We start from the raw sequence: 15,924 nt of genomic DNA on the forward strand, positions 1-15,924 counted from the left end.
CCCCAATAGAGTCGGTAAACGAGTCAAAGCATAGTACTAGCATATAGAGTCTCAATGATGTTTCAAGTAGTAAGGACTTATGGTGTACAACCAAAACCGCGGACTTCATCCACTCGATAAGTGATAACCACTTGGAAAGTCCGGATAGGGTAGTTCGATCATTCATCGTATGAATATCCATTTGCATGCTTTGAACATCTCTATGTTCCATACCAATGAAACGTGGTACTTGGCATCGCAAATGCTAGTCTCAATCTCGAGCGATCCTTATCCTTATTAACGGACGGCTCAATCGACTAGGAACAATTTAGAATATACAGTGACTATAAGATGTGTTTCATGATAGACATTCCCATGTTCTACCACATCTTACATACACTATAGTATATTCAAGGTCTTTATCAAAACAACAATAGTATATCACAATATAACAATATGAAGAAAGATAAAGTCATTGCCTTTAATAAAAGTGTAAATTATATTAAACAAAAGATTGTTTATACAAAGAGTCATCAAAGCCCTTAGCCACAAGTTGGCTCACCGGGCACCCACTCTTTCAATCTCCCACTTGCCCTAAAGCCAACTAGTCATACTACGTAGACCCATTGCTTCGCGATGTTTGTCAAATAATGGTCCTGGCAAGGTCTTAGTAAGTGGATCAGCGATATTGTCTGCAGAGGCCACTCTTTCGACAGTGATGTCTCCTCTTTCCACGATCTCCCGGATGATGTGGTATTTCCTCAGTACGTGTTTGGATCTTTGATGAGACCTTGGTTCCTTTGCCTGAGCAACGGCACCCGTGTTGTCACAGTACACCGGGACTGGACCAACAACTTCAGGAATGACGCCCAACTCTTGGACGAAATTCCTCATCCAAACGGCCTCTTTAGCAGCAGCTGATGCTGCAATGTATTCTGCCTCAGTGGTGGAATCCGCTGTGGTGTCCTGCTTGGAACTCTTCCAAGAGACAGCACCGCCATTGAGCATGAACACAAATCTAGAGGTTGACTTCGAGTCATCCACGTCACTTTGGAAGCTAGAGTCAGTATAGCCTTCCAATTTTAGTTCTCTTCCTCCATATACCATGAACATATTCTTAGTCCTTCGTAAGTACTTAAGAATGTCCTTCACGGCTTTCCAATGCATTTGACCGGGATTAGCTTGATATCTGCTCGTGACACTCAGAGCAAATGCTACATCCGGTCTGGTAGATATCATCCCATACATGATACTACCTATGGCTGACGCATATGGTACATGTGTCATTTTCTCTATCTCTTCATCAGTCTTGGGACACATAGACTTGGATAGAGAAACTCCATGACACATAGGTAGATGTCCTCTCTTGGACCCATCCATTGAAAATCGTTTCAATATGGTGTCGATGTAGGTTGCTTGAGTGAGTCATATCATTCTCTTAGATCTATCTCTATAGATCTGTATCCCTAGAATATAGGATGCCTCACCCAAATCCTTCATCGAAAATCTACCTGATAACCATATCTTTGTTGACTGCAACATCCCTACATCATTCCCAATGAGTAGGATGTCATCAACATAAAGTACTAAGAATGTCACAACATCCTTAACTACTTTCTTGTACACGCATGGTTCCTCCGGGTTCTTGATGAAACCAAAATCTTTTATTGTTTCATCAAATTTCTGGTTCCAACTTCTTGATGCTTGTTTGAGACCATAGATCGATCTCTGAAGCTTGCATACCTTATGCTCGCTTCCCATGGATGTGTATCCCTCAGGCTGCGTCATATAGATCTCTTCCTTAATGTTTCCATTAAGAAATGCAGTCTTCACATCCATTTGCCATATCTCATAGTCATACCAAGCAGCTAAGGCAATAAGGATTCTTATGGACTTGAACATTGCAACTGGTGAAAAGGTTTCATCATAGTCAACTCCTTGTCTTTGAGTATAACCTTTCGCCACCAATCGCGCCTTGTAGGTCAATACCTTACCATCAGGCCCAAGCTTTCTCTTGTAGATCCATTTACACCCTATTGGAACAATTCCATCGGGAGGATCTACTAAAGACCAAACTTGGTTTGTATGCATCGAATCTATTTTCGACTGCATAGCTTCAAGCCATAAATTTGAATCCGCATCAGAAATTGCTTCTTTGAAGTTTCTTGGATCACATCCAACATCGGGTTCATCTTGATCCCCTTCAAGAAGAAGACCATATCGAATAGGAGATCTAGAAGTCCTCTCGGATCTTCTAGGTATAGGCGTGTCTATCAATGGTTCCTGAGGTGTAGGATCGTTATTTTGTATTTCGGGTTCTTCTCGAATTTCTTCGAGTTCCATCATCTCGCCTTTCTTATCCAATAAGAACTCCTTCTCCAAGAAGGTAACATTCCTTGAAACAAACACCTTTGTTTCAGCAGGATGATAGAAATAATATCCGATTGAATTCTTCGGATACCCTACAAAATAACATAAGGTGGATCGACTATCCAACTTATCTCCCACTGTGTGCTTCACGTAAGCAGGACATCCCCAAATCCTCAAGTACGAATACTTAGGAGCTTTTCCATTCCATAACTCGTATGGTGTTTTGTCCACTGCTTTGGTGTGGACGTTGTTCAACAACAACACCGCCATTTCAAGCGCATAGCCCCAAAACGAAGGTGGAAGCTCAGTGAAGCTCATCATGGATCGAACCATGTCCAACAAAGTTCGATTACGACGCTCCGATACACCATTCAGCTGTGGTGTCATAGGAGGAGTCCACTGAGAGAGAATCCCATTCTCTATTAGATAGTCCAAAAACTCGGTACTTAAGTATTCTCCACCTCGATCCGATCGAAGTGCTTTAATACTTTTACCTAGCTTGTTTTCTACTTCAGCCTTGAATTCTTTGAACTTTTCAAATGCTTCAGACTTATATTTCATTAAATATAAATACCCATACCTTGAATAATCATCAGTAAAGGTAATGAAGTAGGTGTGGCCATATTGAGTACCAATTATAAATGGACCACAAACATCTGTATGGATCAAATCCAGCAGATTTTGACTACGCTCAGGTTTCCCCTTAAAAGGAGATTTAGTCATTTTTCCTTTCAGGCAGGATTCACAAGTAGGTAGAGAGTTAATATCAGACATATCAAACATGCCCTCTCCCACTAGCTTGTTCATCCTCCTTGAGGAAATATGACCTAGCCTAGCATGCCAAAGGTTTGCCGGGTTTTGACTATCGATTTTCCTTTTGTTTGTTGTTAACGGTTTATCAACATAATTTATTGGAACGTCTTTTAATTTTAAGTTATATAGATCGTTTTCAAGTTGTCCATTTCCAATCAAACATTCATTCTTGTAAATATTGCAAATCCCATTCACAAAATTGCAAGAATAACCATCTCTATCAAGCATAGAAACAGAAATAATGTTTTTAATCAAATCTGGAACAAATAAAACATCTCTCAAAAGTAACTTAAAATCGTTCTGCAAAATTAAATAAACGTCTCCCACAGCTTTGGCTTCAACTCTAGAACCATTTCCGAGCCTCAGCTGGGTCTCACCCATTCTAAGCTTGCGACTTCTTGTCATCACCTGCAAATCATTGCACATGTGAGATCCACATCCGGTATCCAATACCCAAGAAGTAGTATTAAGTGAAACATTTATTTCAATATAGAACATACCCTTCGCAGTTCGCAACTGCTCTAGATATTCTTTGCAGTTACGTTTCCAATGACCGGGTTTCTTGCAGTAATGGCAAACATCCTTGGACTTTTCCATGTTTGAAGCCTTTGTCTTGTACTTCTTCTTTGGTCCGGTTTTCTTGGGTGGGGCAGAACGTTTCTTACCCTTTGTACTTGGCCCCTTCTTAGCAGAGGAAGAGGAGCCCACCAAGAGAACCGGTTTATCCTTCTTTAAAGTGGCTTCATATGTTACAAGAATATTGACCATCTCTTCAAGGGAAGCCTCTATCTTTTTCATATTGAAATTCACCACAAATCCGTCAAACGAAGAAGGAAGAGATAGAAGTAATAAGTCCACGTTGAGTTCATGCTCCAACACCAAATCAAGCATTACCAACTTCTGTATGAGCCAAATCACTCGTACCCCATGATCACGGACCGAAGTCCCTTCACGCATGCGACACGTCATTAGCTCTTTTACAGTAGCGAACCTTTCAGCTCTCGATTGAGCCCCAAAAAGTTCCTTGAGTTGTACGTGAATGTCAGCAGCATTCACGGTATCCTCAAATCGGCTCTGGAGTTCATCAGACATCGAGGCTTGCATATAGCATTTGGCCTTGATATCATGGTCCCACCATGTATCAAGTTTGGCCAACTCTTCCGAACTTATATCAGCTGGTGCTTCCTTTGGAGGAGATTTTTCTAACACGTAGAGCATCTTCTCCGAGGTCAAGACAATCTTCAACTTACGGAACCATTCCGTATAGTTTGCGCCAGTCAGTTTATTTTGTTCGAGGATAGAGAATAGTGGATTGCGCGAATTCATCTTAATGAAATACTGAAAAGAAACAGACAATTATCAGTGATTGTTTAATTAATTTACTAAGACATAAAATAGGCGAAATTTATTTTATGAATCTCACTCCCACTATTTTAACGATTTCACTACCCTCTAGTGAAAACGGAAAACTGTTTTCCTTAGTGGGAACATGGAGTCCAATTGACAAACTATGGTCCCGAATAATATCAGCCAACCATAATTTTCAAAAGGTAGAGCCCAATTGCTTCCAAAGCAACCTCCACGTTTTTACCTCATGTCCAATAAGGTCCCAATAATATGACGCCATTTATTGTGACATGTCAAGATGACCCATCAATATTAAGTTGTGATGGATGATCGCCATGTGGATCCCCCAATAATATGAGCCGATCCCATGGGAGTTCCACCCAACTTACAACATGTGTCGATCCAATGTACAGCTTTCCGACGAACGGGCCCCCCCAATAATATGAGCCGGACCGTATCCGCGGGTAGCATCTCATACATTGATCGTTGATGGAAGGTAGGAACATTTAAACAATATTTAAATTTCCTTTATTTATCTTGATATAAATTTTAAATCATATTTTAAATGAGGGATTTTAATTTTGAAAATTTGTCTCATCATTTTAAAATTTGTATGCTTGCGGGATTCATACAATTTTGTCTAAAACATGCATACAACGATAATATCATATATTATATAGGATGATCGATTCCATTTCTAATCGACCCGTGGTTGCCAATCACGAGTCTAAGTCCAATCCTAGGTAATATGCAGGTATGCAATGCAATCCTATTACATTGAGCTTCCAATTTACATTTCTTCAGTCTTTATTGTCTGCTGGGCCCACCTCCATCTTCAAATCTTCATCTCCCACTAAGTCTAATGTATTTACATTAAATAACCATGACAAGTAGGAGATACATTTCAAGGGGTGGGAACGGGCCATAAACCAGGCCCACTTTTATTACATATGACAATTCATATTGGGCCATAAACCAGGCCCATTAATAAATCCAACAACAATAAAAACAAATGTAAATTCCTAACATCCACCTACAAAATTGGTCATGGCAATCGATCATCCTTATCCAATAATATTTAATTCAAAATTAATTTATTGGATAACATGCAATGACAATTTAAATTAAAAGGATAAAATCATATTCCATATATAAAATCTTATTTTACATACAAAATCATATTTTATCTTTTTATCAAATAAAATCATATTTTACATATAAAATCCAATTTTATACATAAAATCATATTTTACTCAATATTTCCATAAGATCATATCTTATCATCAATTGTACCAAAAATAATTAATTTCATAAAATCTGATTTAACGGATAAAATCTATAAATTTTCCAAAAATTCAAATTTATCCAAAAATCAATTTTAAAATTTTCGGACTCGAACAATTCGATCCGACGCCTTGTGGACCAATCAAAAACAATTTTCGATCGGACCAAAAATAGAATTTTAACATATTAAAATTTTAATTTAAAAATAAAAATTAATTTTTCCCGGCCCGCGATACCACTATTGGAGAACGGCGATCAGATCAATCAGAATTGATACCCGGTGCAGCGTAAGTTTAAAAATTTTATATGGAACGATTTCATAATGGGTATCAAAACTTTATGATTAAATTGTGTGTGTAAAAATTAAATAACAATTATAAATTTTTACCTCCAATCTCGAATCGAGATTATTGACACCAACAGATTGCTCTGCTCTTGTTGTATCTCCCAGGAACTGATGGACGAACTGTTCTTCAATCAGGTCCACGAACAGAGATTTAATCCCTCTGATAGATTGCACTAGAAAATCTATCAGAAGTTTCTACGAAGAGAATTAACGAATTTGATCCGTTAAACCAGACTGCAAATTCAAAATTCACAGGCTGGATTTTTTCCGACAGAGAGAGGGAGGGGGGCGGCCACTTAGAGAGAAAAATAGCTAGGGTTTTCGAAAATTGTGACCTCTGTTGTCTAATTTCTGTACTGCAATAACTTATTTATAATGTGGACTGCTAACAGCTTAGGGCCCATTAGTCATAAGTTCAAGCCTGACAAGCAAAGCCCGCATGTTCAGAAATTAATATAAAATTCATCGTGACTCAGATTGATAAACCAATTTCACCAATGTTCACAGAAACCATTTCTGCATCTTTTAGAGTCAAGATAAATTTTCTGAATCCGAATTCAGTGATTTCCAAAAATGCCATCCCTATGTCATTTTAGGAAATCTTACTCCTCCACTCTTAAATAAGAAGTCCAACTTCTTTTTTCATTAAATTTAACTCTTTAAATTTAACTATCTCAACGGGGATTAAAAATCCATTACTTGTGTGACCCTCAATGGTTCAGGGATACAGCTAGCCATGGGCTCACAACTCCTTGTGACTCGGAACAACAATTTCCGACTTGCCCATCGAATTATGGTAAGAGCGCCTAGAAACATCGCCCCATGATTCCCTAGGTATCACTGATAGTGCCTGCAAGAACCAATAGATTTTGGTTAGCGTACAGTACGGTCCCTTCATCCATATATCCCGATCGAATCAACAACCATTGGTAAATCGAGAGTCGTTCTAGATTCGATAACTATGCAATGCATCTTGAAGATCAAATAGTGACATCGCATGTGTTACTAAGAAACCATTTCTTAAAAAACATCATGTACTCTGGCCAGAGATTCGTCACACTAATATCTCCTCAGATTTCATAGGATATCCACACTCGCAAGTATGTGGTGAATCCTTGACAACAAAGCATCGACTCCTATATGTGTCGTAACTGTACCCAATCCTGACACCTGATGACCCCAATAGAGTCGGTAAACGAGTCAAAGCACAGTACTAGCATATAGAGTCTCAATGATGTTTCAAGTAGTAAGGACTAATGGTGTACAACCAAAACCGCGGACTTCATCCACTCGATAAGTGATAACCACTTGGAAAGTCCGGATAGGGTAGTTCGATCATTCATCGTATGAATATCCATTTGCATGCTTTGAACATCTCTATGTTCCATACCAATGAAACGTGGTACTCGGCATCGCAAATGCTAGTCTCAATCTCGAGCGATCCTTATCCTTATTACAGACGGCTCAATCGACTAGGAACAATTTAGAATATACAGTGACTATAAGATGTGTTTCATGATAGACATTCCCATGTTCTACCACATCTTACATACACTATAGTATATTCAAGGTCTTTATCAAAACAACAATAGTATATCACAATATAACAATATGAAGAAAGATAAAGTCATTGCCTTTAATAAAAGTGTAAATTATATTAAACAAAAGATTGTTTATACAAAGAGTCATCAAAGCCCTTAGCCACAAGTTGGCTCACCGGGCACCCACTCTTTCACCAACTGTGGAGGTCGTCATACCAGCGACAAATGTCAAGGAGTGTTTGGCAGTTGTCATATCTGCAACTAGATGGGACATTTTGCGAGAGTGTGCCCACAAAGAGGATCTGGAGGTTCACAAGGTGGGGGATCATCGAGACCAGTGGCTCAATCTGCATCTTCTGTTCATTCGTTCCAACCACAGACTCAGCAACAAGGTAGACTAAGAGGAATTCAGACTGTGAGTCAACCTCCGAGACAGCAAGCTCGAGTGTTTGCATTGACTGAGGAGCACGCACAGGCATCACCTGATGATGTGATAGCATGTAATTGTTTTCTTTGCGGTTATCCTGCTTATGTGCTATTTGATACAGGAGCTTCTCATACCTTTATTTCTGAACAATTTGCATTATTGCATTCATTACCTGTCAAGTCATTATCTTCTATTGTATCTATTTCCTCACCCTTGGGAAAAGGTATAGTATCCATGAAGTCAGTTAGAAACTGTTCATTACAATATGACGAAAATGAGATTGAATTAGACGGTATTGTGCTTGGCTTATCCGACTTTGATTGTATTATCGGCATAGATATGTTAACCAATTACAGGGCTACAGTTTATTGTGTTTAGAAGTTTGTATAGTTCAAACCTGAGATGGCTGATGAATGGAGGTTTTATGGTAAAGGTTCAAAATCTCATATTCCTTTGATATATGTTCTATCTATGACACTCTTACTGCAGAAAGGAGCAGAGGGTTTTCTTGTATATGCAGTGGATGAGATGAAAGTTATCCCAAAATTGGCTGATTTTCCAGTGGTTAGTGAGTTTGCTGATGTCTTTCTTGATGAGATTCCAGGAATGCCGCCATATTGAGAGATAGACTTCAGCATCAAACTGATGTCAGGTAAGAAACCTATTTCGAAAGCTCCCTATCGAATGACATAAATTGAACTGAAAGAGTTGAAAGAACAGTTGAAGGATCTATTAGCCAAATGGTAAATTAGATCGAGTGTCTCTCTTTGGGGTGCACCGGTACTTTTTGTACGAAAGAAGGACAGATCTATGAGATTATGTATCAAAAACCGACAACTGAATAAGGCAACGGTAAAGAATTGTTATCCTTTACCTCGAATTGATGATTTGTTTGATCAGTTACAGGGTTCGTCGGTATATTTTAAGATTGATTTGAGATTCGGCTACCATCAACTGAGAGTAAGAGATGAAGATGTATCGAAAACTGCTTTTCGAACGAGGTATGGTCACTTTTAATTTATTGTAATGCCGTTTGGTTTGACGAATGCTCCAGAGGTCTTTATGGGTCTTATGAATCGAGTGTTTCAGAAATATCTTGATGATTTCGTTATCATATTTATTGACGATATTCTGATCTATTCCAAGAACCTATGTGATCATGCTGACCATTTGAGAACAGTTTTGAAGACGTTGAGAGCAGAAAGACTGTATGCAAAGCTATCAAAATGTGAATTTTGGTTACGGAAGGTAGTATTTCTCGGTCATATTATATCCGGAGACGGTATTTCTATTGATCCGAGTAAGGTTGAAGCAGTGATTAGTTGGCCTAGACCAACTTTTGTACCAAAGATACGGAGTTTTATGGGTTTAGCAGGGTATTATCGTCGCTTTATCAAAGATTTCTCGAGTATTGCCAAACCTATTACTCAACTTACACAGAAAAATGCACCGTATATTTGGACTGAGGCTTGTGAAGACAGTTTTATTGAATTGAAGAAGAGGCTGACAAGTGCACCTGTCTTGACTATCCCTTCAGGTACTGGTTATTTCACTCTTTATTGTGATGCTTCTCACAGGGGACTAGGATGTGTGCTGATGCAGCGAGATCATGTTGCTGTTTATGCTTCAAGACAGTTGAAGCCACATGAGACGAGATATCCAATTCATTATCTTGAATTGGCAGCCATCGTCTTTGCATTGAATATATGGCGTCATTACTTGTACGGTGAGAAGTTTGAAATTTATTCTGATCATAAAAGTCTGAAATATCTGTTTACGCAATCTGAATTGAACATGAGATAACGAATATGGTTATATTTGTTGAAGGACTTTGATTGCGAAATCAAATATTATCCAGGAAAATCAAATGCTGCTGCAGATGCCCTAAGTAGGAAGGTATGTGCTCTATCCTTATCTACTGTAGGTGTATCTTATTTTATTGAAGATTGTTGCATTTTCGGATTAACATTTGAGACAGATATGAGGCATATTCAAGTGTGTGCGATTCGAGCTGAGCCTGAATTGTTGATTCGAATCAAGGATGCACAGAAAGAAGATTAGGGTATTCAGACATCAGTTGAGATGGTTAAGTCTGGACATCAATCTGAATATAAGGTCAGTGCTGATGATATCTTATATGTGAATAACCGACTTGTTGTTCCAAATGTTTCTGACCTGAAACAGAAGATATTGAAAGAAGCGCATTGCAGTAGATATATTATTCATCCTGGTGGCAGGAAAATATATAATGATTTGAAGAATCATTATTGGTGGAAACAGATGAAATCAGATGTCATCGAATACGTGTCAAGAGTTCTGAATTGTCAACAGGTAAAGGCTGAGAGGAAGAAGCCTGGTGGTCTGTTACAAAGTTTGTCAATTTCTGAATGGAAATGGGATCACATTTCTATGAATTTTGTGATAAAGTTGCCACGTTCATCCCGAGGTTGTGATGCGATTTGGGTGATCATTGATATGTTGACGAAATCAGCTTGTTTTATTCCATACCGAATGACATATAGACATGATCAGATGGCAGATTTATATGTCAAGGAAGTGGTAAGATTGCACGGAGTGCCTAAGTCGATTGTATCTGATCATGACCCTCGATTTACATCGCACTTTTGGCATAGCCTATAGCAAGCTTTAGGTACACGTTTACATTTGAGTACTGCTTATCATTCTCAAACTGACGGACAGTCAGAACGAACGATTCAAACTCTTGAGGATATACTGAGAGCTGTAGTACTTGATCTGAGTACAAACTGACAGGATTCGTTACCACTTGTGGAGTTCTCTTACAACAACAGTTATCCGACTAGTATTGAGATGGCTCCATTCGAAGCTTTGTATGGTAGGAAGTGCAGATCACCATTGTACTGGGATGATGTTACAGAGGTACCTGAGATTGGTCCTGATATGATTAAAGAAATGACTGACAAAGTGAAACTCATTCAGAAGCGAATGAAAACAGCTCAAGACAGACAGGCAAAGTATGCGAATGTGAGACGTGACCTTTGAGTTTTGAGCAGGAAGACAGAGTATTCTTGAAGATTTCACCTTTCAGGTGTACTGTTCGATTTGGCAAGCGAGGGAAATTGTCACCACGTTTTATTGGACCATATGAGATTCTGGAGAAAATAGGTGATCTAGCTTATCGACTTGCATTGCCTCCAGCTTTATCTAGTATTCACGATGTATTCCATGTATAGATGCTGAGGAAGTATATATCAGCCTGATTTATCTCATATTATCCAAGTAGATGAAGCTGAACTTGATGACACTCTTAAGTTATTTCGAGAAACCGATTCAGATTCTCGGTCGAAAGGAAAAACAACTCCGAAACAAAACCATTCCATTGGTGAAGATTCAATGGAGTCGACATGGAGTTGAAGAAGCGACATGGGAGACGGAAGACAACATGAGACAGAGATTTCCCTATCTATTCCACTGATGTAAGTTCTTATTCAGTATTTCTCTTATTCTTTTTCCTATATGTGTGCAGATTGCTTATGAATTCGGGGACGAACTCATGCCTTAGTGGGGGAGAAATGTAAGGCCCGAGATTATTTGATTTAATCCGCGATTATTTAATTTTAATCCAAGATTATTTAATTTGAGAATTTTTAGAGTTTAGATTTAAATTTTAATATTCTTAAATTATTTAGGATTGAAATTGAATTAAAAAGAGGGCCGATGACTGTTTTGAAATTTTTGAAGTTTCAAGGGACTAAATTGCAAATATACTTGGATATATATAAACTCCTATAGCTTAGTCATCCTCCATATACATGTATAGGCAGATATTCTTCAGAATTTAGAGCAGAAAACCGAGCATCATCTTTTTCACTTGGAATTTCACTTTCAAATCTTCATATTTTTTTATCCGAGTACCCGATTTTAATTCCGAATATAGTTCCGGAATCCTTGAGACGAGAGATACGATTTGGTGTAAGTATATTAATGATTTAATCTGTTTTGAGATGTGGTTTGTTAGAGAAATCAGATTATGAGCATGAATAGGTGTTCTTGAGCTTTTATGTATTTCGATATCGAAACCGGATCGAGGATTGGATGTTGTATGAATTTATGATTATTGTCAGCATGTATTTCGAAACATATTGTAGTGACCCTTACCCGGATCACCTACTAAACAGAACTTAGGCATGCAATTAACTTAATAAAACAGATATCAGAATAAAACTGCGGAAACCATAAACATTATACAATCCCAAGTAAAGGAATCTGTAATTTATCCAATAATATACAACCAAATCGAATAGCTGTATAAACCCAAACAACAGTAATAAAACCTAAGCGAAGCTCCAGCTGGCCAACCACTGACTAGCCCCTCCTGGATCCACCCTCCTCGTCCAATCGCAAACCTGCCCCAAGGAATAGGGTGTCCAGAAAATACAGAGTACGAGACGTGAGCATAAAACGCTCAGTACGAGAGTATGAGTATACATGCATGCAAAGTGAACTCCCTATAGACTCGAGGTCAAGGATCAGATAACAGAGACAGACCGGGCCCTGGTATGTAGCACGCTGTGCCGTCGCTTCAGGAGGTGGCTCCCATACCGAGATAACCGTGGAAACGCCGGACCCAAATCGAAGGAAGTCCATCCACTAACAGGATAGGGTACAACCCTACTAACAGACGTCTCGAAGGAGATACAACAAGATGCAAATGAATGCAGCATAATATCATGGCATATAAATCATGCGGTCACATAATACATGCATACTCAGTCAGGATATCTCGAACAGTACTTTCGTACCTCAATACAGTGCAAGCTCTACCAACTCTAGGTCCACGCCTATAGTCTGCTCTACACTGCCAAATGATACTACTATCATTAAAGTGCTCTAAAAGCCTTAACTAAGCTATTGCATACTCCTAAATATTTATAGGAAGCAAAAGCTATACCTTCGTCCGTCGTTAGCCCTTTGATGTCGATGCCTCCAGAACTTGGGCACAACTCCGCTATGACTATCGAACGCCCCGCCGACCTCCGGACCAAGCCTAAGAAGACTAGAACAGCTCCAAAAGGACTAGAATAGAAAGGAGAACTTGGAATTGGAAATTGAAAGTGAAGCCTCGGCCTTCTATTTATAGAAAATGATCGAAACTTCCGATCCTTGATCGAAACGTCCGAACCTCGACCGGAACGTCCGATCCTGCCATCGGAGCTTCCGAAGATCCTGATCTGCCACGTGTCAAAATATCACTAGTTGACTCCGGATAGGGGTGATCGGAGCCTTCGGTCCTGATCGGAGCTTCCGATCCAACCACACGTCATGCCTGACGTAATAACATCGGTGCCTCCGATCGCTCATTGGAGCTTCCGATCCTGTTCGGAGCTTCCGATCGTGCCTTCGGAGCTTCCGATCCGTCCAATACCCAATTCAATTAATTAGCATTAATCCTTTAATTACTCAATTAGGGTACGGGCTACTACATTCTCCCCCACTTAAGATATTTCGTCCTCGAAATCAAATCTTAAGTACCGAATGCAAAAACAGAAATCAGAAACATTCTTTATTCAAATCAAACGTTTACAGAGTTTGCAACTGAATACAACTTAAAGAATGAAATCAAAATAACTCAGGATGGTCTTTACGCATCCTGTCCTCAAGCTCCAAAGTAGCTTCCTCAGTGCCTCGGCGCTGCCACTGAACTAAAACCAAAGGAATGACTTTGTTCCGTAAGACCTTATCCTTATAATCCAGGATACGAAGAGGTTTCTCAACATAAGTCAAATCCTTGTCTACCTGAACCTCAGACCGCTGCAGAATATGAGATTCATCCGCCACATACCGTCACAACAGAGATACGTGGAACACGTCGTGAATACTGGATAGATGCGGTGGCAAAGCTAGTCGATAAGCCAAATCGCCAATTCTCTCCAAGATCTCAAACGGACCGATAAATCTGGGAGACAACTTGCCTTTAAGGCCAAATATTAGAATCTTGCGGAAAGGTGACACTCTCAGAAACACTTTCTCCCTGACCTCGAACTGCAAAGGCCTACGCTTGATATTAGCATAGTTGGCCTGACGATCCTGTGCAGTCTTAATCCGTTTCTTGATCTGATCAACAATGTCTATCGCCTGCTGGATAAATTCCGGTCCTTCAGCCTGTCTCTCCCCCACTTCTTCCCAGAAGAGTGGAGTACGACAACGTCGCCCATACAACGCCTCAAAAGGTGCCATCCCAATACTAGTGTGATAGCTGTTGTTGTAAGCGAACTCGATCAACGGCAAATGATCCTGCCAGGCTGAACCAAAATCCAAGACGCACGCTCTAAGCATATCCTCTAACGTACGGATAGTGCGCTCTGACTGACCATCAGTCTCCGGATGATAGGCTGTACTCAAACTGAGAGTAGTACCCATCGCACGCTGAACACTCCCCCAGAATCTAGAAGTAAACCTGGGGTCCCGATCGCTGACAATGCTCACAGGCACTCCATGAAGTCGGACGATCTCTTGAATGTACATTCGTGCCATGCGATCCACAGAGTACTCTCGGATATAGGCAATGAAATGCGCTGACTTGGTGAGTCGGTCCACCACAACCCAGATAGCATCACAGTTCTTCGGGGATACCGGCAAATGGGTCACAAAGTCCATAGTGATAAACTCCCATTTCCATTCAGGAATAGGCAGACTGTGAAGCAATCCTCCAGGTCGTCGGTGCTCTGCCTTGACCTGTTGACACACCAAACATCTCGAAACAAACTGATAAACACTGCGTTTCATTCCCTTCCACCAGAAACGAGTACGTAGATCCTTGTACATCTTGTTGCTCCCAGGATGAATACTCAACTTAGTGCGATGCGCCTGAGACAAAATCTCCTCTCGCAACTCTTCATCCTGCGGAATCACAAGCCTACCAGACAAACACAGAAAACCATCGGACTGATAATGAAATCCAGACGATCTACCCTCGTTAGCTAGACGAGCTAAACGCTGGGTCTTCGAATCAGACATCTGAGCATCTCGGATCCGCAAATACAAGGCTGGCTCAGATAATATCGCAAACATCTGGATACTCTGCATACCTTTCTTATGCTTGAAGGTATAACCTGAAGTACAACAGTCACTGATCGCACTAGACATAGAACAAGTCTGAAGTGCGGATAGTCGCACCTTGCGACTCAAAGCATCAGCGGTGAGATTAGCAGCTCCCGGATGGTACTTAATCTCGCAATAATAGTCCTTAAGCAAGTCCATCCAACGTCTCTGCCTCATGTTCAACTCCGCCTGAGTGAACAAATACTTGAGACTCTTATGGTCGGTGAAGATCTCAAATTTCTCGCCATACAGATAATGACGCCAGATCTTCAAAGCGAACACAATGGCTGCTAATTCCAAATCATGGACTGGGTAGTTGTCCTCGTGAAGCTTCAGCTGTCTAGAAGCGTATGCGATCACATGCCCATTCTGAGTCAGGACACAGCCTAACCCCTGAAGAGAAGCATCCGTGTAAACTACATACCCTCCAGATCCTGACGGTAATGCCAACACTGGCGCAGAAGTAAACCGCCGTCGAAGCTCACGGAAATTCTCCTCGCACTCGGAGGACCACTCCAAATCCACACCCTTGCGGGTAAGCTGCGTCAACAGTCGAGCTAACTGAGAGAAGTTCAGAATAAAGCGACGATAATATCCTGCTAGACCCAGAAAACTACGGATCTCAGCAACTGTCGTCGGACGCGACCAATTAAGTACCGCTTCAATCTTGCTTGGATCAACAGAAATCCCTTCCCTGGATATGATATGGCCAAGAAAGACAACTCTATCCATCCAGA

Source organism: Henckelia pumila, chromosome 4 (assembly GCF_033568475.1).
Source record: "Henckelia pumila isolate YLH828 chromosome 4, ASM3356847v2, whole genome shotgun sequence".
Lineage (NCBI taxonomy): Eukaryota > Viridiplantae > Streptophyta > Magnoliopsida > Lamiales > Gesneriaceae > Henckelia > Henckelia pumila.